This window comes from Mesocricetus auratus, unplaced genomic scaffold, assembly GCF_017639785.1.
Source record: "Mesocricetus auratus isolate SY011 unplaced genomic scaffold, BCM_Maur_2.0 Super-Scaffold_100026, whole genome shotgun sequence".
NCBI classification, from domain to species: Eukaryota; Metazoa; Chordata; class Mammalia; order Rodentia; family Cricetidae; genus Mesocricetus; species Mesocricetus auratus.
The window spans coordinates 10,221,214-10,247,472 of record NW_024429207.1 but is presented as its reverse complement, the minus strand read 5'-3'; the positions used below and the strand labels follow the sequence as shown (position 1 = coordinate 10,247,472).

At 37.1% G+C, this 26,259-nt stretch overlaps 1 long non-coding RNA gene across 1 annotated transcript in view; it reads left to right on the top strand.

Moving 5' to 3' along the window:
- LOC121134179 overlaps positions 1-26,027 on the top strand; it is a 54,225-nt gene extending 28,198 nt beyond the window's left edge. Inside the window, exon 3 of the long non-coding RNA XR_005871221.1 lies at positions 25,854-26,027. This is a non-coding gene — a long non-coding RNA (uncharacterized LOC121134179). The remainder of the gene's footprint in view (positions 1-25,853) is intronic.
- Positions 26,028-26,259: the final 232 nt, after the last annotated feature.

The window sequence follows — 26,259 nt, the reverse complement described above, 5'->3', positions numbered from 1 at the left end:
CCTGCTTCTCTCATTTCTTCCTCCTTCAAATTAATGACCTCTTCTTTTTTATTTTTTAAATTAGAAACAATCTTACTTTATATATCAATCCCAGTTTCCTATCCCTCCCATCCTCCCATGTTCCCCCACTGACCCCCCATCCCATCTCTCTTCTGTTCCATAGAAAATGTGAGGCCTTCCATGGGGGAATCATCAAAGTCTGCCAAATCATGTGGGGCAGGACCTAGGCCCTCGCTTGTGTTTCTAAGGGAATAGACTCCCAATGTCCTTTCATACAGTAGGAATAAATACTGTTCCACTACCAGAGGCTCCGTACTAACTCTCCTAACTGACACCTATGTTCAGGGGGCCTGGTTCTGTCCTATGGTGACATCTTATCCATCAGAGAGATGAAAACTAAAGTACTATGAGATTCCATCAACCCTAGTTGGAAAGATTATCATCATGAAAACAACTTTACAACAAATGCAAATGGGGTTGTTGGGATAGAAATAACTACTTACTGTTGGTACTGTAGGTAGTGGGTCCCCCTATGGAGAACAGTGTGGTGTTTCTCCAAAAGCTTGTCTTTTGAAAAAGCCAAAAGCAGGATCATTTAGAAATAATGTTAAAAAAAGGAACTTTAATAAAGCCTGGGGTGGATGAGAAACATACTTCTGAAGGAACAAGTTTACTTTTACACAGTTAAACAGAAAATACAATGTTGACATACTTTGGACCAAACACCAACCCATTTTAGCCTATTCTCTGTCAATTTATCCTCTAATCCAACTTGATCATAGTTCTCCTGTGCCTGTGTCTGTCCGTGTTTTCCACATTTTTTTAATCCTGGCATCTGATGGATGAGCTCTAACAGAATAGTGACCAGTAAAGGCTAGTCCTGCACATAAAACACAGAGTCCAAAGACACATACTGCAGGGTTGTCTGTCCCTCTGCTTCTCATAGGACATAGTAGCTCTGAGTGAGACCTTGGCACATTTGAGAATCAGTTGCTTGCAGCTTTCTGTTTGGTACAAAATTGGATATGTTTAATATAACAATCCCCCAGAAATAGTGAAGGCAGGAAGGTCAGTAGTTCAAACTACATATCAAAGACAAGACCATTCATGAGACCCTGTTGAAAAACAAACAAATTAACATCTGGCTAAATAATGGAATTCTCTGTGATGAAGAAAATCCTTTCATAAAAATTCAAAAGAATTTGGAAAAACTGGGTCTATATCAGAATTTCCTTGGTACTAATATCTAATAACAAATAGCATATTTAATGCATAAATGTTTTAAAAATATACAAACATGTGTTTTAATCTCCACACTAAAATTGTATTTCTGGTTTTCCTATAAATAGAACTGCATCCCTCATAATGACAGTTGTTCTCAAAAACAAGAACAACCAAAATTCTACATAATCAACAAAGAAAAGAGGAAACTAGAAAACATTTAAAGGGAATTCTGTGACCAAAATCTGAACAATTGGTAAAAAAAATTATGGGAATTGTGTTTCACCTTGTAATCATCTATCCTTTTCTCACGTAGAATGACACTCTTGAAAAACCTACCACGACAGGAGTGATGCCCACAGCTCTAGTTCTGGCTCTGCTGCAGAATCATCTGCAATACTTGTCTCCTGAGAGCACACATGACATAGAGAACTCAAGATCTCTCCTTTCTTTCTCATGGACAAAGTTCTAGAATTCTGTGCCTAGCAACAGAAGCCTCTCAGTCCATAGAACTTGGCAACCGATGAGGTTCTCCCAAACTGTTCTCCAGACATCTCTACCAAACTTAGTAGGGCTTCTTCATTGTAAGAAAGTCTGCCTTCTCACCCTCATTTGACATTCCCCAGTGTCTCTAATATGGACAACCCCATTTTATTGCATCCATTTTATTTTACCATGTAAGAACAAGAGAATCAGTTGGACTCTGTACTTTTTTCCATATTGCAACCTTTTTTTCCAGTTCATTTCATCAATAGCAAACAATACTACGGAAGGCTCTTAAGTATTTCAAATCCTCCAAAATCATCCCACCCCTTTTACAACAGAGACTAAGGAATCAAGCTTCTGTCACTTCTCGTTTTTTCAATGGTCAATGAATATCTCAGACACTCCACCTGCTCGTGAAGATGCTTTGTCTAGCTTATATAGTTGTAATAAAAACTAAGGCATAAACAAATTAGAAGAAGAAGGATGGATAAAATAATAGAACAGTTCTAAAGTTTGTTGGCAGTTTAGTAGCTGATACTTGAAAAAAAATCCAAGACCAATTCTTTTAACAGTGTGACTAAAGCAAATGACAGAAACAAGTCTACCTTCTAGCTACAGTTGGCTTGACCCCTCTCAGTCGGCTTTCTTGACCCTTCCATCTTCCTATACTGTTTATATCCATGTGTGCACCGTGTCATTTTTTGGACTCTCACATCTTTTATTCTAGCTGTCATCACAACTAGTTACTGAACAGACCTCTTTCAATCTGGTGTTTTTCATCTCCATAATATTTTTCTATCACATTAATTGTAAGGTAACAAAAATTACCCTATTAAATAGCATTCATTTACCGTCTGAGATATTTTCAGTCCAAAGTATCAATATCTTGTCGTCCTCAGGACAAACCCTTCCTCTGATGATGCTAAGTGATTATTAATTTCATGAGGCTCCTTCAACTTCTTGCAGTCCCCTTAGCTTTGGGAGCATAATTCTACATGTCACTTGTCTGTTTTTGCATTTTACCCCATTCACTTGTGTCATGATTTATATGGTAAAATGCAATTAATAAATAAAACCCCAATTTCTACAGCCACTGTAGGGAAAAGGGGCCAGTCAAATAAACCTACCTTAGCCCTGAAACCAGAGCTAGTGAAAGCGACCCACCCTGGCCCTGAAACCAATGTCAGTGAAAGAAACACACTCTAGAACTGAAAGCCAAGCTATTGCAAAAAGCATTTTATCCCTAAACCCAGAACCTAAGAAACACACCCTGACTCAGAAACTATACCCCCCCCAAAAAACACATTTTGACCTTGGACCCAGAGCAAGTGAAAGAAATACTCGCTGGTCCCCACATTAGAGTCAAAAAGCTAAAAAATGTCCAGTGAAAGAAACATGGTTAGGTCCTATGATCAGAGCCAACTCTGCCTCTGACCAACTGAGCAGGAAAACCAACCAATCCCTGAGCATGAAATCTAGCACCCTGACCCTGAACCCAGAGCCAGTGAAAGTAACATCCCCTGGATCTGAAACGCTAGTCAATGGAAGAAAGGCTTTAGCCCTGAAACTGAAACCAAAGAATTGCGCTTTGGCTCTAGAACAAGAGCCAGTGAAAGAAGTATGTTTTAGCCTTGAAAATAGAGCCAAAAGGTTAAAAAGGGTCAGTGAAGGGAACTCAGTTTGCTCCTGAAACCACAGTAAACTTTGCCCTAAGGAATAGAGCAACAATTACTGTGCAGTGCTGAATCAGAGTAATACCTAACAACAATCTATAAATACTTGTCCTTGTATCCACAGGCACATGTAGTCTTCATGCTGATCAAGGAATTCCCCTCTGTAACTGATGAAGAGTATTACAGGAAACCACAATCAATTAAAATGCAGAGTTGTGGAGTACATTCTCAAAGGCTACATCTACAAAACACTCCTACATCCAAGGTTAGGGAACATTGCAGAAGAGAGAGTGGAGAAATTGTAAGAGGGAAAAGATCACAAAGTTTGTTATGAAATTGTGTCTACACCCATACTGTCTCATGACTGTCCACATGTGAGTAGAACAAGAAGAACACTAATTATTATGCCAAATTGGATGGAGAAAACCCCATGAGGCCTCAGTTCTATACTAAGAACTATAAGCAACCGAGTAAAGCTAGGATCAAGAGACGTGATCTGCCCCTGGGAATAGAGCACCAATTGCTATCCAGTGCCATGTGTCAAAGCCTGAAAACATACGTACAAGTAGTAATAGATGGACAGAACATATTATATTTAGGAAGAAACATGTATAATTGCTATCACATTCATCATATGCTCATACAAACTGTGATAGCAATTCAAAAATGAGGTTATGAAGCTGAAGGGAGTAAGGAGGTATATCATCGGAGGATTTGGAGGGAGGAAAGGGTAGAAGTGTTTAAATTATTCTTTTTTTACATGTGTATTTGTTTTTGTTTTGACACATAATTTTATATCCTTTTGGGGTATAGCGGACATCCTTGTCTCTTTCTTGAGTTCAGCAGGAATGCTTGAAGCCTTTTACTTTTTAGGATGATGTTGGATGTGGGTTTCTTGTATTTACCTTTTATTATGTTGAGGTATGTTACCTCTAGTTCCTTATACCTTAAGGCTTTTATTACAAAGGTGTATTGGAAATCATCAAAGAAAGGCTTTTTCTGCATCTATTGAGATGATCATTTAATTTTGTCTTTAAGTCCATATATACGGTTTATTATGTTTATTGATAAAAGTATGATGACACATCTCTGCATTTCAGGAATAAAGAAAACTTAGTCATAATGTCTAAGTTTTATTCTGTTTGCAATTACTTTATTAATTTTGAGTCTATATTTATTAGGGATATGTGATATGACCTGTGGTTTTCTTTGTTGTTGTTGTGTTTAGACCTTATTTTTGTTTTAGAGTGCTACTGACTTCAGAGAATGAGTTTGGAAGTGTTCATTCTGTTTCTATTTTTAAATGGTTTAAGAACTGACTCTAGATCTCTCAATTGTTGGTAGAATTTTGCTTCAAATCTATCTGTTCTAGGTTTACTACTATTGCCCTTTCATCTAGGTTTGCCAGCTTCACAGAAAGCAGATTTTAAAAATAATCACTTTTAATATTGCACATTCCCTTGGTTTCTGCTCTAATGTTTCATTGCTCATTTCTGACTTTGTTAATTTGGATCTTCCTTTTACTTTTTTGTTTGTTAGTTGGCCAAACGGTGTGCCAATTTTGTTTGTCTTCTCAAGGAAACAGCTTTTAGATGTATTCATTTTCTGTACTTTTTCTTTGTTTCTATTTCATTGATTCTTGCTCTGATTTTTATTGTTTCTGGCCAAGGACTGAGTTTGAAAGGTTTATTCTTGTTTGTTTACATTTTTGAGTTGAATCATTAAGTCATTTATTGGTGTTCTTTCTGATGTTGTTGTTTTTTTATAATATGGGTATTTAGAACTATCAGTGTCCTCTGTGGGGTAGTTTTCAATATGTCCTAATGGTTTTGCTGTGTTGTATTTCCACTTTCATTTAGTTCCAGTAAGCTTTTTATTTCTGTCTTGATTTCTCCCCTTCATTGTTTAGTAATGAGTTGTTTAATCTCCATGAGTTTATGTATTTACTAGAGATTTTTTATTGTTGTCAATTTCAAGTTACTGCATTTTGATCAGATTGTATTCAGGGAGTGATTTCAATCCTTTTGAATTCATAAAGACTTGTTTTGTGTCCCAGCATGTGGTCTATTTTATAAAATATTCCATATGTTGCTAAGTAGAATGTGCATTTTTTGGTGTTGGATAGAATATTCTGTAGATGTATATTAAATACATTTGATGTATGATAATTCTGTGTTCATGTTTTGTTCAGAATCTGTCTATTGGAGAAAGTAGTGTGTTGCAATCACATTCTATTAATGGATTAATTTTAATCTGTATTTTTCATTCAGATGTTAGATTTTATTGTGAAACGGGCTACCCCTGAGTTTGATGCATATATTTGTAGGATAGTTATGTCTTCTTGGTTAACTGTTTTCTCGATATAAATGAAATGTCTCTGTTTATCTCTTCTGATTAGTTTTAGTTTAAAATATATTTTGTTGGATTTTTGGATAGCAATGCCAGCGTCATTCCTGTTCCCTTTTGGGTAGAATACTTTTGTCTATCCTTTTACTCTAAGGCAGTCAGTACCTACCTTTAACACTGAAATGTGTTCTTGTAGACAGAAGATAAGTGGATTTGGGTTCTTTTGCTTTGATTATAGCACATTCAATCAGTCTGTGTCTTTTGATTAGACAATTGAGGCCACTGATACTTAAAATTATTGAAATGTATGTGATAGTTAGTTGTGGTTGTCATGTATATTTTTGGCATTATTTGTGTCCTCAATGGCATATTGTGCTTTATTAAATATGACTTCATATTTCCTTCCACAGTTTTTCTGCTATGCTCATTCCTCTCTGCAGCTAAAAATAAGGCTCCCTGTAAGTTTCTTAGGATTTATGATGGGCATTCTTGGTTGTCAACCTGAGTACATCTGGAATTATCTTAAATTCAAGTGGCTGGATACATGTGTAAGAGGTTTTTTTGTTTTTTTTAGAAGTAATCTTATTTTACATATCAATTCTCCCATTCCCTCGAATTCCTACTATCCTCCCATGGCCCCCACTAAGTCCCCCAACCCACCTTCCACTGGGGGCCATCAAAGTCTGTCACATCATTTGGGGGAGGGCCTAGGCCCTTTTTTGTGTATCTGGGCTGCAATAGTATCCCTCCGTAGGGAATGGGCTCCCAAAGTCCATTTGTGCACTAGGGATAAACACTGGATCCACTGTTAGAGGTCCCATAAACTGCCCAGACCTCCTAACTGACTCCGATATTAAGAGGGCTTGGTTGCGTCCAATGCTGGTTCCCCAGTTTTATGACTAGGGTTTCCTTGCTCTCACTAGGTCAGGTCAATTGTTTCTATGTGTTTCTCCAGTCTAGTCTTGACTCATTTGTTCATCCTTCCTCTCTCTCCACAACTGGATTTCAGGAGTTGGGTTCAGTGTTTAACTGTGGGTACCTGCTTCTGCTTTGTTCAGCTACTGGATGAAGTCTCTAGGAATTGCAACCAAGGCTTTTTTTCTTCACTAAATCATTTGGAGTGGGAAGACAGATATTTAATTCAGATCTTCTGATGTGGGCATATCCTGGGCCCTACCTTCAGGCAGTAGCCTACTGAAAGGACACAGACATGTTGTGCTTTTGCCTTGCTTGCTCTCCCTCTTATAGGAAAGGCTATTCCTTCATTATCATTAAAGTCTATTTCTTCAGGATTGTGGCATAAACTTAAAACCAGTGGAGACATCAGCCTTGTGGGCTGAATAATTGCTAGATTATTGAACCCTCCATTGATAGGTAGCCACTGTTATACTAGCTGGACTAGCTGGACCACACTTACTAGCTTGAGGAGTGTCCTATAGATAAATGCAGGTCAACTTAGATTTTAAAGTGAAAAGAAACAAGTATGAGTCTTCAACTAGCTAATTTATAATACTAACTTAATCCTATATGCTAGTGGATATTGCATTTTTGTAATATCATTCATATTACTATCAAATGGGAACTACATGAGATCGTTTGATAAAGGTTTTTATGTTAGCGTTCACAATAAAGAATAGCTTGCATGCTTTTGTGCCACCATAGTTTGTTCTCATACATCATCTTCTCCCACTTCTTATTCTGGTGAACGTGGTCTTTATTAATGACTCATTTTTGCCAGTGACAGGCTTCACCAAGGATATTATGTTAACTTTTAAGATACATTATGTATGACCTATTAAACTTTACATAGCATATAATGAGCTCATTCTCTACTAATTCTTTTGCTTCCAATATTATAACAAATGACAAGGCCATTAACCCAGTGAGAGAGACATCTTCCTCCCTTCCTTAGAAGCAGCATCTGTAAAGCTTAACTGGAACATATTCTTTGAGGAATCCTTGAACATTCTTTATGAAAAGTAGTATGTATAGTGCTTATGTTTCTATAAGCCATTTATGTTCCTGAAACCGAATGAAAATCTACAGTTTAAGGATGTATTTCTTCCAGAAATTATGCACTAGACAATGGGACTCTGTATCAATTCCCCAGCAAGTTTTCATAATAAAGTTTAAAATTAAAGGAAAAGACTAGGTTCATTGAGAATATTGATTAAAGGAGATAGCATAGAGCATATTAACAGTCAGAATCAGTACCATTGGGTCTTTCACAGAAGTGTTAGCTGTTAAATTGCAAATTTTTCTAAGCCTCACTTTGAATATGCTCAGAGTGAATTTTCAGGGTAGCCGTGAACTGTTGGAAGTACTAAGACAACAGGAAATAGGATGCTAGGGACTCTGTGTACTGCTAGCAGAAGACCTGTCAGGGTAGGAATGTGAAAGAGTGACAAAATGGGTTTGTTCCTTGGCCATTTCTTGCAAAATACCTCACTTATAGCTTAGTGATGCCCAGTGAAAAAAACATTCAAAAAGATTGGCTGTGCCTTAATTCCTTGTTCATGGAGATACTAAGGTCATGTATGCATGTGTGTTAAGTCACTCGTTTAGGGATAATTATTTAACATAATGATCAATAATCCATATAAAAATTATGAAATAGTAGGGTGTGGTGGTGCATGCCTTTAATCCCAGCACTGGGGGAAGCAGAGGCAGGCAGATCTCAGTGAGCTCAAGGCCAGTATGGTCTACTGAGGTAGTTCCAGGACATCATGGGCTATTATACAGAAAAACTCTGTCTCAAAAAACAAAACAAAACAAACAGCAACAACAACAAACATTTAGGAAGCTAATGTTCTCTTCTCAGCTTTATATTGTTTTTGCCTTAATAGGATAATGATTCTGTTTCATATTTGTTTTGTAAATCAAGTGTCTTTAAAAGCTCAACATTGCACTGGAGAGATGTCTTAGTATATTAATAATATGCTGCTCAAGGTTGAGGACCTAATTTTTGGATCCTCAGAATCCACACAAAACCAGGCAAAGTGTCATACATCTGGATTCCCAGTGCTCCTGAGGTAAGATGGGAAGCAGAGACAGGTGCTCCTCAGAAGCTCCAGGCCCAGCTACTTTGCCCTAAGAGTAGCAAACAAAGGTACCCTGTCTCATAAATGGTCCGAGATCTGACCTCTCACACTCATGTGTTATTCATCAATCACACAATAACACATGCACACACATTTGCAAAGACACACATCACACAAACATACTAAATACAAGAAAATTTACAAAGATATCTACTAAGAATACTAAGTCAAAAACACCGAGTTTTGAGGTTAATAAGTGAAAAACAACTCCTCATATATTCTGGAAACCCCATAAAGTCATCTTATACCTTCTAAGTAGAAATGTTAATGACTTTAGACAAAGAAGGAACGAAATATGGTAGTAAGGAAGGCTATACCAGGCAAAAGAACCTAGTAACAAGAAAAGGCATGAATATTTTTCTAGACAACAAAATCTGATGAAGTTCACCAACATTATACTTGCATAATGAATAATCTCACTGGTGAAAGCAAATATATAGACAAATATATAGCAACAATTATTAAGTGGTACTGTACAAGTTAATTATAATTACTCTATGTTAAAAGACAAAGATATGAAGCATAATTTCAACCACAAATGTAACTAAAATATAATTTTTTTTGGTTTTACGAGACAAGGTTTCTCTGTATTGTTTTGGAGGCTGTCGGTCCAGTATGGCCTCGAACTCATAGAGATCCGCCTGCCTCTGCCTCCCGAGTGCTGGGATTAAAGGCGTACGCCACCACCGCCCGGCTCCTAAAATATAATTATTAAAAGTAACCAATGTAACTTCATTACTACAGAATATACAAAGTATATGATATCTTGTATTGTTCATAAAGGTGATTCAAGTAACTCCTAACCATGTCCAGATAACAAACAAAACATAATGTGTTAGCTTTCTGATAATTACCAAATTTTTAATAGATACATAAAAGATAAAAAGGAACAGAACAAGCCACCCACCCACCATGGCAATTTGTTAATGCTATGAGTTTGCACCTGCAGTTCAAATCAAAACCTCAGGTAGGAAATTCCAGAGCTGCTTTCACACACTCTGCTGTCAGCCACCCCACTCAGAAATAAACCCTAGGCCATGGAGAGCCACACCCAGGAGCCTAGTTAGAGGTCTCTAGAATCAGTTCTTTCTCCCTGCATGCTCACTTATCAACCAGCACACTTGGCTTCAGAACCATGATTTCAAATCATACCTTTGAGTTGACAAGTCTGGACTCTTCTGATAGCCATCCCACTCACCACTGAGCCCTAAGCACATGTTGCAATATTCCCTAAACTCTACTAAAATACCTCTGGAGAGAGTCCCTCCATGGGAGCAGAGGGGGGAAGAGGCCCTCCATGGGGGATCTTCAGCACCTGCTGACCATACAAACCCCACCCACATCAATCTGGGACAGTTTGGAATGTGAACCTAGACTCTAAACCTGAACTTCAGGAAGGAACTGCCAGACCACTCACCTCCAGACTCTTAGCCACTTCCTCCTTCATTTTGCTGCTCCTCTCCCAGATGTCATGGACATCAACCCAGTATCCCAGTTACAGATATGCAAAGCTAGTCCTCTTCCTCCATGTCTTCTCTTCTGTCAGCAATCTTACCTCCTGTGCTAATGTGGGATGATGAGGACTTTGAACCCAATAACCCAGAGTGGCCCCAGATTGAAAATCAAGTATTATTTGGTTGGTATACATTTGACATGTTGGGGGTAACATTAAATAAATAACTAAACACTCATCCAACAAAGGCAAGATTGGATATTCACACAAAGACAGACTCTAGATGCCTTGACTCCATCTTCAAAACAAACACGCGAAAATCCACAATGACATACCTCCTTCAGACCCCAGCATCCTCCTTTAATCCTCACTTAGAAAACTGACATAGCTGAAGTACTGTCAGGGACCTCTGGCCATCAACCAGATATGGCTGCCTCACGTACTCATAAGAAAAGACCCTAATAGAAAGTATATGATTCGGGACCACCCTGTTACCTGCCAAATTCCAGAAACAGACCTGCGGCTTACCTAGACTGTAGGCTTAATAGAAGGTGGGATGTGAAAGTAAGTTAAGTAAAATGCTTAGAGGAAAGCCTCTCCAACAACAGGTTGGATGAAGTGGAATAAAGAACATCAAATCTTAGACATTCAGTAAAACAAATGCAAATAATGCCAAAGCCAGGGACAAAATATCCAAGAAATATGGGCAATATGAAAAGACCAAACCTACCACCAGTAAGTGTAGTATAGGGGAAAGAGACAAAACCAAAGGTAGAGAAAATATTTCATACACAAACATTATTTCCCAAATATAAAGAAAGAGATGATTAACAATATGCAAGACTAATAAATAACAAAAGATAATAGAATCAGAAATTGAACTCCCATGGCATATAATAATCAAAACACTCAATGTATATGACACAATAGGATAGTAAAAGCTGCAAGGAAAAAAACCAAGTCATAAAAATAAAAAACCAGACCCCAAAACTCTGAAGGTTGGAAGGCTCTGATTTAATACTATACAAGCTATGAATAACCATACAGAAGCCATACCAGAATGTTACACATATTAAATATTAAAACTATCTGACCTGATTAAGAGAGACAGAAAAATATTTTGTGATAAAAATAAAGAATTTATGTTCACCAAAACAATTAACTCTACAGAGGATTCTAGAAAAAATATTTCAGTTTAAAGAGAAGCCTACCAATACCAGAAATAATCACAGAACAGTTAAGCAAAATAACTCTAAAAATATGATCAAAACAATGAAACAGCCTGAACTAACAGACATTTCTCAAAACTGACTCTCAGTGTTTATAGTCTCAATTATCCAGTAAAAAGACTCAGAATATTAGATTGGGTTATAGTCAGACTCCATCCTTGAGCTACTTCCAAGAATGATATTTCATCACCAAGGAGTGCCCCCACCTTAGGTTAAAAGGACAGAAAAAGGAATTTCAATTGAATGTAACTTATAAATAACAAGTTGTGCACATATTAAATTCTGACAAAATGGACTTTAAACCCAAAGTATTCGGAAGTGATGGCGATTGACAGTATTTATTCAATTAATAAAATTCCCACCAAGAGGCTATTACAATTCTAAACATCTACGTGCCAAACACAGGATATAAAATCCTATACTGACCCCAACACAGTTCACACATTCATCAATACTTCATCCAGACAAAAATCTAATGGAGAAACACTAGCATTAAATAATATCATAAATGAAGATCAACTTAGCAGACATCTACAGAATGTTCCATATACACATTAAACAATATACTTTCTTCTCAACAATGTATGGAAATTTCTTCAATATTGACCACATATCAGGACACAAAGCAAGTCTTAACACAGTTAGGAAAATTGGAACCACATCCTGCATCCTACCTGACCCCTTGAATCAAAGATGGACATCAACAACAAAATAAGTGACAGAAATCATAGACACTTATTGAAACTAAGTAATACACTACTGAAGAAAATTGGGTTCAGGGAAAAATCAGGAAGAAAACTCAAAACTTTACAGAATTGTATGTAAATGAAAACACAGTATGTCAAAGTAAGTGACCCGGTGTAAGCAGGTCTAAGAGGAAATTTCTAGCATAAGACTACTACATCAAGAAATTGAGGAGTACTGATATAATTTGAAAGCTTTAAGAATATTTGTGAAGACTCAATGGAAGAATTATAAATTCAAGACTAAAATTAATTCAATAAAAATGAAATAAAAATGAAAAGAAATATCAAAAAAATCAATGAAACATATAATTTGTTTAAAAAATTTAGATTGGCATACTGTTAGCCTTATTTACCAAAGGAAAGAGGATCCAAGTTAATAGAAATTGGAGATCAAAATGGAGTATTTGTAGAGTCACTGAAGAAATTTAGAAAATCATAAACTCACTATAAAAATCTGTATTCCGCTGAACCAAAAAGCCTAAAAGAAAAGAATGAATTTCCTAATATATACAATCTTCCAAAATTAAGTCAAGATGAAACAAATAATTTTAATAGACATATGAAATCTATCAGTATCGAAGCAATAATTAAAGCAATTTATCTCAACTTAAAGAACTTCAGGGCAAGATAGATTCAGTACAGAATTCCATGACACTCTCAAACAAGCACTGATATAAACATTTCTTAAGTTACTTTATTAAACATATGAAGGAACATTCCCAAATTCTTTTTATGAAGCCACTGTTTCTCTGTTTCCAAATTCAGACAAAGATTCAAAAATTCAGTGCAGACTAATAGCTATTGTGAACAAAGATGTAAAATTCTCAATAAAGTACTTATATCCCAAATTCCAGAACACAACAAAAGGTTTTCTGATATTCAAGGTGGCTTCCTCCAGTAGATGTGGGATGGCTCAATGCACATAAATCAATAAACACAATACCCTGCATAAAAGGACTAAAGGATGGAAACCATATGATTATCTTAGAAGAGAAGGTTTTTGAGAAAAACCTAACATCCCTTCATGATAAGAGTCCTAAAGAGACAAGGGATACAGGAACATATATTGGTGTAATAAAGGAAATTTCCAGAGAGCTCACATCCACATAATTCTATATGGAAACTCAAAGCATTTCCATTAAAATTAGGAACAGGACAAGGATTTTTTTACTCTTTATGTATCTGTTAAGTATGGGGCTTGAAATCTTAGCTAGAGCAATAAGAAATCTGAAGAAGAGTGATGGAATAGAAATAGGAAAGAAAGAAGCTAGTGTCCTTAATGGCAAATGGTATAATTTTATATATGAAAGACTCTAAAGACTACTCCAGGAAACTTGTACAGCTGGTAAGTATACTCTGCAATGTAGTTGTATATAAAACATTCAGAAATTTGTAGCTTTCCTATACACAAATGGAAAACACAGAGAACAAGACGTAAAATATCTTTTCCATTAGTCTCAAAAGGTTTTTAGAAAAACTATTAAGTAATTAAGTGAAAAAATATACAATAAAAACTTTAAGAATTGAAGAGACATAGAATCCTACTGTATAATTGGATAAGACAAATCTACAACAAGCAATGACATGCCACCAAATAATACATCCAGCATTAGGAGTACTTACATATTTTTGATTTGCTGGATAATAGATTTCCATATAGCCTTTAAACATGAGTCTATTGCCAATATGTTTGGTTACCCTCCAGAGCTTGAAAGTAAGACAATATTGTTGAAAAAATTATATAATTAAGTCATAGAACATGGAGAAATAAAACTTGTAACATACCCCTAAAAGCTTCACCCCTAGTAGCTATTATTTCCAATGTTACACAAGCTACTGAAAATGAAACTATCAGTCTCATCCAGTTATAAATCCTGTAAGCCACAATAATGGCCATCCTGACAGTATATGTCCACTGGTTGTAATGATGGTATAGATGTGGTGGGAGTAACTAAGCTTTTTATTTTTTAAGGCTCACTCCATGAGATGGAATTTTTAACAGACACTGTCAATGAGCCATGAACATGAGGATAGGCCATTAGACCTAGAGGAACGCCTACTACTATTACTCTGCTAAATGAACATAACACTAAAATGACACCCAATGACATATTTCTATAGCCAGAGATCAATGCATTGTTTAGCTTTCATCAGAGAAGCTTAGAGAAGCTTAGTCTTGCAGTGGATGGCGATCAACACAGAAAACCACAACTAGTCAACATGGAGAAAATAAACTTTGGAATTGTTAGATCTAAATGGGATATCAGGTATCTATGACAAAGATACATTGGAAAAGATTGTAAGAGTCAGAGGTGGTGGATGACAACAAGGAAACAGTGCTTTCTGGACAACACCGAATGGATACACATATAGATCCAACACATAATGGATACACAGAGAATGTCACACCAGGCACAAGACCTGAACAAGTTCTAGCTAGATAAAATCCCAGCATGGAGGAGGGAAGGTGGAATGACATCCCACTCCTTGTAAAGAAGACAGTGTCAATTGACAGCTGGTGGGAGAGAGAAAGTCAGATTTCTTTAATGGGGTGACACTGGCAAAATCAATCACATTCCAGAGCTGGCCCCAAGCTCAGGAGTCATCAGCCGACACAAATTGGACTCAGTGTTCTGATTTTTGCTTTTTTTTTTAAGAGTAAGGAATGACATGATGCTTTGTGTACACTGATCTGTTAGAGAATTTGGGGCAAGTTCAGGGAGAATATATGAATATTTCACAAAATTTGTAAATCTCCATTAAAAAGAGAACAAAAACCTTGCAAAGCTAATGGAAATTTCTCTGTCAAAAATACTGTTTTCAAAAGTAATATTTTAAGATTAAATATATTGGTGTCTTTACATATATATATATATGTCATTTACATATATGCTGACTTCAAAGGAGCCTCTTTGGCTGTGAATATACAGAATGAAAACAAAGAACTGAAAAGGTAGGTCATGCAAATAAAAACCAAAGAAAACAAGGTATTATTTTTATATCAGACAAACTATGCTTTTTAAAGCTCATTACTAGAGATAGAAAAATGTAGTGATATGGTGACTAAAAGATTCAACAAGAAGATATGATAATTTAATATAGATGAATCCAACATCAAAACATCTAAAATCATGTTGCTTGGAGTTTAAGAGATGGGGTTGTGGTGCAAATATATTAATTGGGGATAAAACTCCACAGTCAACACTTTCTGATTTTTGATCAGTTGTGGCTTTTTGTAATGGCTTCCACCTATTGCCAAAAGAAGCATATGCAAAAATGCCAAAGACACAAGAATATGAGAGGGACTTCCTAGCAAGAAGGGGTAGACTGAGAGAGTTGGAGGGGTGTTCAGAGAGTAATAGGGGATGAAAATTGTCTTACTCAGTGTTCTATTGCTGTAAAGGGACAACATAACCACAGTAACTCTTGAAAAGAAAAAGTTAATTGGGCTTGCTTACAGTTCCAGAGGTTTTGTCCGTTATCATCATGGTAGGAAACACATTGTGCTGGAGGTAATAGCTGAGGGCACTACATCCAGATCTGCAGGCACAAGGAAGGGAAAGCCACTCAGCTCGGCATAGACTTTTGAAACTATAAAAACCAATCTTCAGTTATATACTGCCTTCAACAAGGCCACACCTAATCTCTTTAAATACTGCCAGTCCCTTGTGACCAAGCATTGAAATCTCTGAGCTTAGGGGGGACATTCTTATTCAAACCACCACAAAAAGTATTCCTATACTTTATGTACTGGATAGCTTTATGTCAATTCGACACAAACTAAAGTCATCTAAGAGGAGGGAAGCTCAATTAATAAAATGTCTTCATACTGTGGGTAAGCTTGTAGGGAATTTTCTTAATTAGTGATTGATGCGAGAGTACCCATTGCACTGTAGATGGTGCCTTCACTGAGTTGGTAATCCTCATTTCTATAGAAAAACAAGCTGAGCGTGCCATGGGAAGCTAACCAATAAGTGGTACTTGATGGGGAACATTCATCTTTATATATGTTTGTCTTATTGGTTAATGAATAAAACACTGGCCAGGCAGGATGATAGGTAGGACAAGGAGACAAGGAGTTTTATGGAAGTGTAGGCAGAGAGGAGTCGTCATGTGATCCCAGTAAGTAACATAGCTGGGCAGAAACTGCCACTAGTTAACCATAAAGGTCTGGAGGTCTGCACAGACAGGCAGGAAGTGACGTAGCTGGGCAGAATCCATATATAAACAATGACAAACAGGAAATTGCTCTCTTCTCTTCTGTTCTCTGAGGAAACACTGAGTTAGTCACTATGTAGGACTCTAGAGGAGTAACATGTCCATACCCTTTCTCTGGTAAGGACCAGAAAAATAGATTGATAGAAATAGGTTAATAATTAAATCAGAGCTAGCTAATAAGAAACCACAGCTAATGGCCAACAGCTTTATAATTAATATAAGTCTTGTGTGTTCATTTGGGGTTGATGCGGCTATGGGACCAGGCTAGCAGGAAGAGTTCACATTACAGGTACTCATCCCTAACTTCTACATCAGCTTCTGCCTCCATATCCCTGAAATGTTTGAGCTCCTGTCCTACTTCCTACAATGAATAATTATGTCATAGAAGTGTAAGTCAAATAAACCTTTTCTTCCCTAACTTGATTTTGGTCAAGGTGTGTTATCACAGCAATAGAAACATAACTCAGACACTTTATATGCATGTAAGAAGTAGTCAATGAAAAAATAAAATCACTTAATAAAGCAAATGGAGTAAGAAGGTTGAGAATGAGAAATCTCTCATGTTGATTATGAGAATGTTTCCTAGTACAGGTACTATTATATAAGTTGAGAGGTCCTAAAGCCCTAAAAATGCAAGAGTGAAAATCTTAGTTCAGAGTTGGGATATTTTCTGCTCATGCTTAGGCTCTATACTTGATACCCAGAACTAAAAAATTATAACAAAATGAAAAACAGTCTTTAAAACAATAATATGATTTAGCAATCCCACTCCGACTGTATATAAAAGTAAGTGAAATCAGTGATTGGAACACAGACATATCCTGCCATGTTTACTGTAACACTATATTTAATAGCCAAAGGCAGAAAAAATAAACCTATCATGTATATCAACAGAGAAATAGAAAGTGTGTCGTACATACGGAATAGAATAAATTATCCACGAATAAAACCTCATGGTAAACAACATGAATGGGCTTGGAGGACATAAGTGAAGTGAAAGAAAACAAAAACCAAGGATTAATATTATACATAATCCCACCCACTTATAGAATTTAAATAAGATCATCACATAGAATTTGAGTATAAAACAGACCCCAATACCTAGATGGATCAGAGAAGAGGTGAAGGATGGAAAAGTCTACTCACCAGAGAAAACATTACCATTAGAAAAAAATTAGATTTATGCTTAGGGAACACATAACAATTGAATAAAAATGAATCAATGGAATTCTTAACGTAATATGTGTGGGTTTTCTAGGAATCCCATTTATTTGGTAGTAAATTCTGATGATCCAGAAACAATGTAGCTCTCCAGGACCTCTTGTCCAGGTTTCTGACAGATGCAGTCAAAGTGTTACTGCCAGCACATTACAGAGCAATGTGTGTGGGGGAGGGGATGTTCCAGATTAATTGAGATTATTTCTGAAGTTGGAAAAATTTGACCTCCAGTTGTAATTTGTGCAGTATGCTCTTCATTTTCTATTGGACTTTGACTATTCACGTTTTGTTTTTCCTTGTTTGGGATTTATCCTTGAGCTGTTTCATCCCAAGTGAGGTGTGAGCATTATCCTCTCCAATTTCAGGTGAAGTTTGAATATTGAACTCTTCCTTAAGTCTACCATTTAGCTGTTTTGTGTCAAGTGATGCTTTGATGTGCCCTTTATTGTTTCTCATACAAGACAAAATTAGAAACAAGCAAAAAAAATAACCCCAAAAGGAATCAACAAACCTAAGGTATGGTCATTAAGCCTTGCTGTTCCGTTATCTCTTTTCCCAGGAGGTGGGCCACTGTCAACACTCCCTCCATTGCCCCTTTCCTTGCAATGTGGTGAGCTCCAATCAGGGTTGAAATGGCAGTCATCTCTATTATTGCAGATCCCTTTCAAATTGATGGTCTTTGGTGAACAATGTCTTATCAGCTCGGATGTATGAACACATTTTCTGTTAATGTACATGTGGTGTGGGGCACAGTCTGTGCCATCCTCCACCTCACCAATGTCATGTCTGGTTATCCCAAAATGGTAGTCTGTACCCCAGCAATTTTCCTCATTGTAGTGACTCTAATGCACAATGAAATGACAGACAAGGAATCCTTGTCACATTTCCACACTGAATTCAACCACAAAGGATATCTGAGATATTGTATTTTACACATTTTCCTCCATTAATGATCCCACAGTTGCCAAAACAGTCACCCCAGGTATTCATTTCCATGTAGCAACTTTTGCCTGCATTCTTGGCTTCCCTCCCAAAAATTTCCTTACACTGCATTGCACTATTTTTATATTTCTTCCCATAGCACTAAACACCATCATGGCAAGGCCTACCATTGCATACATACACCTCTTCAAAGCACCCCTCTGGAAGGTCACACTCATTGTGTTTTGCTCTACATACTGTGCCTGATGGCCTGAACTGACAATTTTTACAACAAAGCCCTCTAGCACAGTCAGCATTGGGTTTCAGAACACAGTTGTTTTGGCAACTTGAATCTTTTAAGCATGATTGAAGCGTGTCACAATCACATACCTGTCCATTTTCAGCCTCACCATTTCCACATTTTGTCAATGCCATGGTATCCTGTTTATTTGGTGAATCATGCTAGCAGGTCCTTGCAAAACTTGTTTGAAAATATCTATCATAACTGCAGTGGCTAAATGTTACACCATCACCTTTTGTTGGATACATTACACAGAATTTTTGACCATATGTACATTTATTTTTACTTTCATCACGAAGCGTACCCAAATTATGGCCTAACACATGTGACTCTGTCTGGGCAAAGCTAGTTGCTGACGGACCCCTGAAACTATCAGTGCCACAATTAAGACCAGAATGCTAACCATTCCAATGTAGGCCATGCCAGTTAATGTACCATATGGGTAAATTACAAAAAGATGTCCAACATCATGACAGATGCAACGTTCAAGGTTCTCTATCTTCCAGGTGCAAATTCTTCCTATAAGAGGTGCTATTTTTTGTTTCTATGTCTATAAGATTTCTTTATTCCATATCTCAAGTGCCACTAAAACAATCACAACTTCCAATGAAGAAAAATGGACTCTTATTACATTTAAAACAGTGATCACATCCTCATATACATTTGAAGCATTAATTTCCTGATAAACAAATCGATACTTGTCTATCACCATTGTACATTCCCCAGTAAGTCTGTTGGTCCCCCAGCCAGTGTTGCTGCTCTGCTTCAATGTGAAATTATCATTTTCAACTTTTAGTTGCCGTTATTTCTTCTTCTGTTAAGCCACATCTCATGGTAAGTGATTCTGTCTCTTTACTTTACATCTTACAAACCAGTTGTTCAAATGTGGAAGAAAAGCTTTTGGGCTTTATTTCATAAGTTATGCCATTTATTTTCAGTGGTCATAAAAGACCCCCAAAGCAGGTGGTAAGAGCAACCATGGATTCTGGATCTCCATCTATATAGCCATGATAGTAGCAGACATTCTGTACAAAAGGCTGGTCCTCATGGAGAGCACCTTGATCAGTGTAAGGGAATACAGAAAGATATTTGGATACTAAATTTTTCTTGGACTTCATGGAGATAATGTGATTCTGACCCTCAATATGCAAGCTGTAGGACAGCCATCTTGAAGGACTAGTGTCTCTGTTAATATCACTGACCCTCAAGGGTACCATCACTTCTGGTGGGATGCTGCATTGTTCAAAATGCCAAGACGGTGACCATAAAGATAGGAAGAGCCATGTCCTCAGCCAAACCTGCAGGAAAGTGATCTTCACATGTACCAGGGTATCAAACAAAACATGAGAGCAATAGAGTGTTGTAAAGAGGCTAGTGTTCTTGTGTGTACCCTTTACCTTGGTTGTGTTAATCACTGACTTGTAATGGTCTATCTTCTGGTACAGTCAATCCATTAAGATAGGAGAACTGAAGAAAAAAGGAGAAAGAAGGCAAAAATATGTAGGGGTAAGCCATGACTACATCAGGGTAGAAGAGAAAAATCAGGCCATGGGCTAATAGAAATAGAAATCAGCATTTGACCAAGGTGTGACTTAATACATTGTTTTAACCTTCAGTATTTTTGAACAAGATTTATTTTAAAAGTTACTTATGTGTATGTGTGTGTGTTCAGATATGTGATGGTACCAGTAGATGTTAAGGAAGGGATAGGCTATTCTGGAGCTGGAGTTAAGTATTATTATAAGTTATTGAAAACCCAATCCCAGCTCTCTGAAAGAGCAGCAAGTTCTCCAAACCAGTGAGCCATCTCGTCAGCTCTCTACTCTCTATAGTTGTGGTAAAGTACAGTTAGACTACTGTCGGTATATAGAATGATAATTGGCATAAGCTGAGAGAATTTCTTAATGAAGATAAAGGACTCATGGCTTTCATTAAGTTTTAAAATAACTGTACATTTGTGAACATTTTCATTAAAAAGGTAGTTTAAAAAGAGTGCTAATGGGAAGCTGAAAGAGACTTTTGGGGTATTCATGCTAATATAGAATAAGTACCAACACTCACATTTTAAAGAATGAACTATTTATATTTTTTAAAGATACACATTCATTGATTATTCATGGCTATTAATATGTATTTCATTGAATAAGCCATTAACTTTTCTTTCTTCCTCTAATCCCCTCAAATTGCAAAGCTAGTGTCAAAGCACCAGTGTCCTTCAAAATAATTTCTGTGTACCATAACATGCACCATGGCTGGCTAAACTGAACACTAGGAAAGCTGAAGCCAGCAGAATCTTGGAATCTGGGATGCTAAATTGATACTCAAGGATGTTCACACTTCATTATCTCTTAAGGAAAAATTATTTCCAAAGTTACTGGTCATGTGGAGTAAAATGAAGGCTGAAATATCTATGGAGTAAACACTGGTGATGGGGGATACTGAGGTGCCTCTACACAAGAAAGTCAATCACTAACCCAAAGCTCATTAATTCTTTTAGATGTGTCATAACTGTTCTTTGTTTTCTTTACAAACACCCCAAATTGTGCCTGTCATCCCCACTGTGAAGCTTTAGACTCACTACTACTGACTACATTGTTCAAACCAGTGGAGATGAGGGCATGTCACACACAGTTCAGCCTGAAGACCAAAGTCCCTAAGATGTATATTTTTTCTCAAATGCTCCTATGGTTTTTATAGTTTTCCTTTAATTTTCTACCTGTCTTCAACAGCACATAGGCTCCTCAAATGCTTTTCATAAGTTGTTATTATTGACTTTAGTAGATGTTCTGGGGAAGTCCTGTGCATTTGTCAATAAAGCACTGCTGGCCAATAGGAATCTAAATAGGTGGGACTAGGAGTCCAGGAGGACTCTGGGAAGGAGAAACACAGAGAGTCGAGATGTAACACCATGGGGTAGGAAGTCCGGAAACTTCTCTGGTAAGAGACATACTTAGATTAACAATTATGGGGTAATTACTTAAGTCAGAGCTAGCCAGTAAGAAACAAGCAAGGCCAACAGCTTCATAATTAATATAGCCTCCTGTGTGTTTATTTGAAACTGATGCGGCTCTAGAACCAGGCAGGCGGGAAGGCTTCTCTCAAGGAAAAAGCTTCTCTTTACAAAATGGTGATCAGGAGTGGGATGATGAATTTCCACGTAGTATGACAAAAGCTTTAAAGGAATTTTAGAAACAGAAGAACAGAGAGAAGTACAGATTTTTGGTAGCAGCATTTTTCTCAGGTGGGCTCTGTTTTGCTAGCGACAAGCTGAGATTCACACGGCTCGCTTACCGGAGTCTTCCTGACTCTGCATAAAAAGAAAAAAAAAACCAGCCAGCAAGGTTGTTTTAAGAGTCTGTACTAACAATTAAAAGGTAAGTACGTATAGCTGGAAGTGGCAGTGACCACATCTCCAAGCCGGCAGCTGGAGTCACGCTTATGCCCGCCATCTTGGAAAAACGGCAGTTTAAACTGCTGCAGTTTTAACAGATAAAACACGTGGCCAGAAAAACATAAAGCTTTACAGTAAAGTCAGACTTGGATGGAAAAAACCTCTAAAGGTTTACAGTGTGTTTAAACATATACGTAAGATTGAGAGAGAAAACGAAAAGGCATAGTGGTAAAATAGAGAAGCTGGCATTGGTGGTGCATGCCTTTAATCCTAGCACTTGGGAGGCAGAGTAAGATTTGCTGCAGAGGCAGAGGCAGGCAGATTTCCAGAGAAACCCAGTCTCAGAGAAATAAATAAAGAAATAAAAGTAAAAGAAATAGAGTAATAATAATAGATAAATAAATAAGCCACATAAAGATGGAAAATACACAGAGAGTCTGGATACTGTACGCTATTGTGTTTTTCAGTTTTTTCATTGCTAAGGAAGGAACAACTGCTAAAGTATACTTGATTATAAATGCTGCTGAATTAATTCAACTTATATCTTTTGAAAAATGCCTTGACTTCAAAATTTAAGTATAAGGATATGTTACTTGGGAAAGGAGATTTTGCTTATGTTTCTACAGAAAATGAAAAGCTGAGGATTCCTTCCAGGCTTCTGTGGTTTGATGAACCAAGACCCCCGGAAGCAGTGGGCCAGGTGTTCCAACAATTGAGACAGCTAAGATGATGGAGCTTCACAGACACTGAAAATAAGGACTTATACAGGTTTCTGAGTTTTGTCATGATCCCCATAAAATGAACAGCGCCCGTTTCCAGCATGAAGCAGTTTGGAATGAGCGACGTCGTAATTCCCATCTTGTTTATAAATCTTTGTTTTCATTTAAATGGGATTGTTTGTTTATAATTGGTTAATGGTCACAACCAATCTCTTTTTAATGGTAAAAAGGGGAATTATGGTATGGGTATTGTTTTTCATTTATTGATACAAATTCAAGGTCAATTTTATGATGTGTATATTTCTCCTTTTGATTAAGCATTGTGCTTATACTGATCTTTTAAAACATAATGCATAATTGAATACACACTATAGATAGTTACTTATAATAGAATTTATAGTTAGGTAAGTTAGGTTTTCTAGATATACAGGAATATATTTGAGATAGATAAACAGTCTTCAAACCTCTCAAAGACCTTCAGAAAATGGCATTTAAAATGGTTTAGGGTTTTTCTTGACAATGAGAAATGTCTGCTCCTGGCAGCACCAATTATGTCTGAGAGGAAGATAGGCATCGAAGAAACTCGTTATGGAGTTTGCTTTCAACATGGCAAGATTAGCCATTTGGGCAAGAAACTGCTTTTGCCTGGACTGCTTGACTGTTGCTGTATAATCTGGATATGCAGGACCCACAGGAAAGTGACAGCTGAACTCAGTCTTACAGGGTTCCTGCTTCATGGAAGAGTCTACGAGACTTTCTGCAGGACAAAGAAAAATGACTGACCGACTGCCAATGCAGATGGACAGTTTTGAAATTTCCTGCTTTGCTGAGAAATCTTCTGGACACATTGTGGCCTGTGGGCTGAAGATGGATGCCCCAACGTTACAGAGGAACTTCGGGTGATTGTCCAGACAGTAAGATGTCTCTGTCAATCCTAGTGTTTATATATTATCCTTCTGTGGTCTTTGATGGAGTTGAAGACAGATAGTTATAATTATAGTTTTCCTTAGTTATGATAAAAGATAAGCTACATATAGAACTTTGGACTCACAAGGATGGGATGAATCTTGCTAAAATATTGTAACTATGTTCTTATTTGATAACTGTTCTGTTATATACAATTTAACTATGTTAAAGTTAAGACCTTTCTTTTTGTTTAAACAGAAAAGAGGAGATGTTCGGGGGAAGTCCTGTGCATTTGTCAATAAAGCACTGCTGGCCAATAGGAATCTAGATAGGTGGGACTAGGAGTCCAGGAGGACTCTGGGAAGGAGAAACACAGAGAGTCGAGATGTAACACCATGAGGTAGGAAGCCCGGAAACTTCTCCGGTAAGAGACATACTTAGATTAGCAATTATGGGGTAATTACTTAAGTCAGAGCTAGCCAGTAAGAAACAAGCAAGGCCAACAGCTTCATAATTAATATAGCCTCCTGTGTGTTTATTTGGGACTGATGGGGCTCTAGAACCAGGCTGTCGGGAAGGCTTCTCTCAAGGAAAAAGCTTCTCTTTACAAGTAATGGTACTTTAAATTGTAAAACCCAAACACTTTTATTTATTTATAGCTGGTGTAGTGGTGTCTACAGAGGTATCTGTATGCATATGATGCGTTATATGGTATAGGAATGTGTTTGTACATGTGTAGTATGTGCTTTGGGTATTTCTTCACATGCTGGGTAGTGTGTGTTGAGGACATGTGAGTGTGTGTAGGTGTGCTTGTACACACGTTCTGGTGCAGGTGCCAGTGTGCATGGCATATATCTAGGTGGCAGAAGCAAACATCAGGTTTTGTTTCTCAGGCTCCACCCATATTAGTTTGGAAATAGAGTCTTCTCTTGGACCAGCCAACCAATTAAGTGTGGTTATCTAGCAAACAAGCCCTGTGGATGAACTGTCTCTACTGCTTCAGATCTGGGATTAGTAGCACATGCTGTTATGCATGGCTTTTTAAGAGGTGTGGTGACAATTAAACTCCTGTTCTTGTGTCAGCACAGCAAACACGTTGCCAACTGAGTTACTTCACTAACCCTCCATAAACATCTTTATGTTTGGAGGAAGTAATCAAGTAAGAAAATAGAAGCATCACCACACAGAGTGCCAAGAACATGGAAGGGAAAGTTCAGAAAAAGACATCTGAGGACAAGATCCTGAAACTGTGATTAAAATTCTGTCAGGCTGTCACTGTACATGACTGTTTTGATTCATACTTGGTAACAATTTAAGAGTATAGACTTGTGCCATAATATAAAGGCTGTATTTACCACTACTGCGGCACTGTTGAGACTCTACCAACAAAAGTTTGTCAGAATTTAAATCACATAATTCTTTCTAGAAGCTTGTGATAGAAACAAACTTGAAAGGATATTTGGACTAGACCATCTTACCTTACTCTCACAATTATCTCAGAGCTAACAACCACTGAGAAAATACAATTTTCATATAAAAATGGTACAAAGCCATAATCCATAAAATCAGAGTCTTGTAGTTAATATGTCACATGTCATCTTTTATCCATTAACATCATAAATACATCAGTTCAAAAATCAGTGACCACACATTCTCTCTTTCATTAAGACTACACTTTAATACATTAACATCTGTTTATCCTCACCTAACACAATAGAAGAAAGTATGTATGAAATTACAAAGTATTTTGCCAATTTCAATGTACAGACAATTGGAAAAGAATTATGGGAAGTGTGAAGATAATCATATGCTAATTATCTATGCTTTCCTTTAAAAGGTTACCAACAGGTGAGGGAATGTCTATGATTCTTTCTCAGTGTGGTTCTCTTCATGACTCATTTTGATATACCCATCTTTTGAGCAGAGACATTTGAGACTCCTCATGATGAGCAACAAGAACCTCCCAGTCTACAGAACATGGCAACCAACTGAGCTGCCTCCCAACTCTGCAACTTCTTCTCAACCAAATTTAGTTCTCAAAATCAGCAAGTCTGAGTAACTCACCCTTGTTTGTTCTGTTACAGTAACTTTAATCTGAATAAATTTTCTCACTGTTATTCCTCTTGCTTCTTAAATACGGTAAAAAAATAACTAGTTTATGTTCTATACTTTCTTTCATGTTACAGACCTCGTTCGTGTTTATTTCCTCAACACTGAAGTATGTTATCGGACACTGAACCTATTCCTAGTCCAAGAAAATCACTCTACCCCCTTTTCAAAATAGTCCCCAAAGCTGAGGGTCCACTGTTCCCTGTTATCCTTCTCAGGTC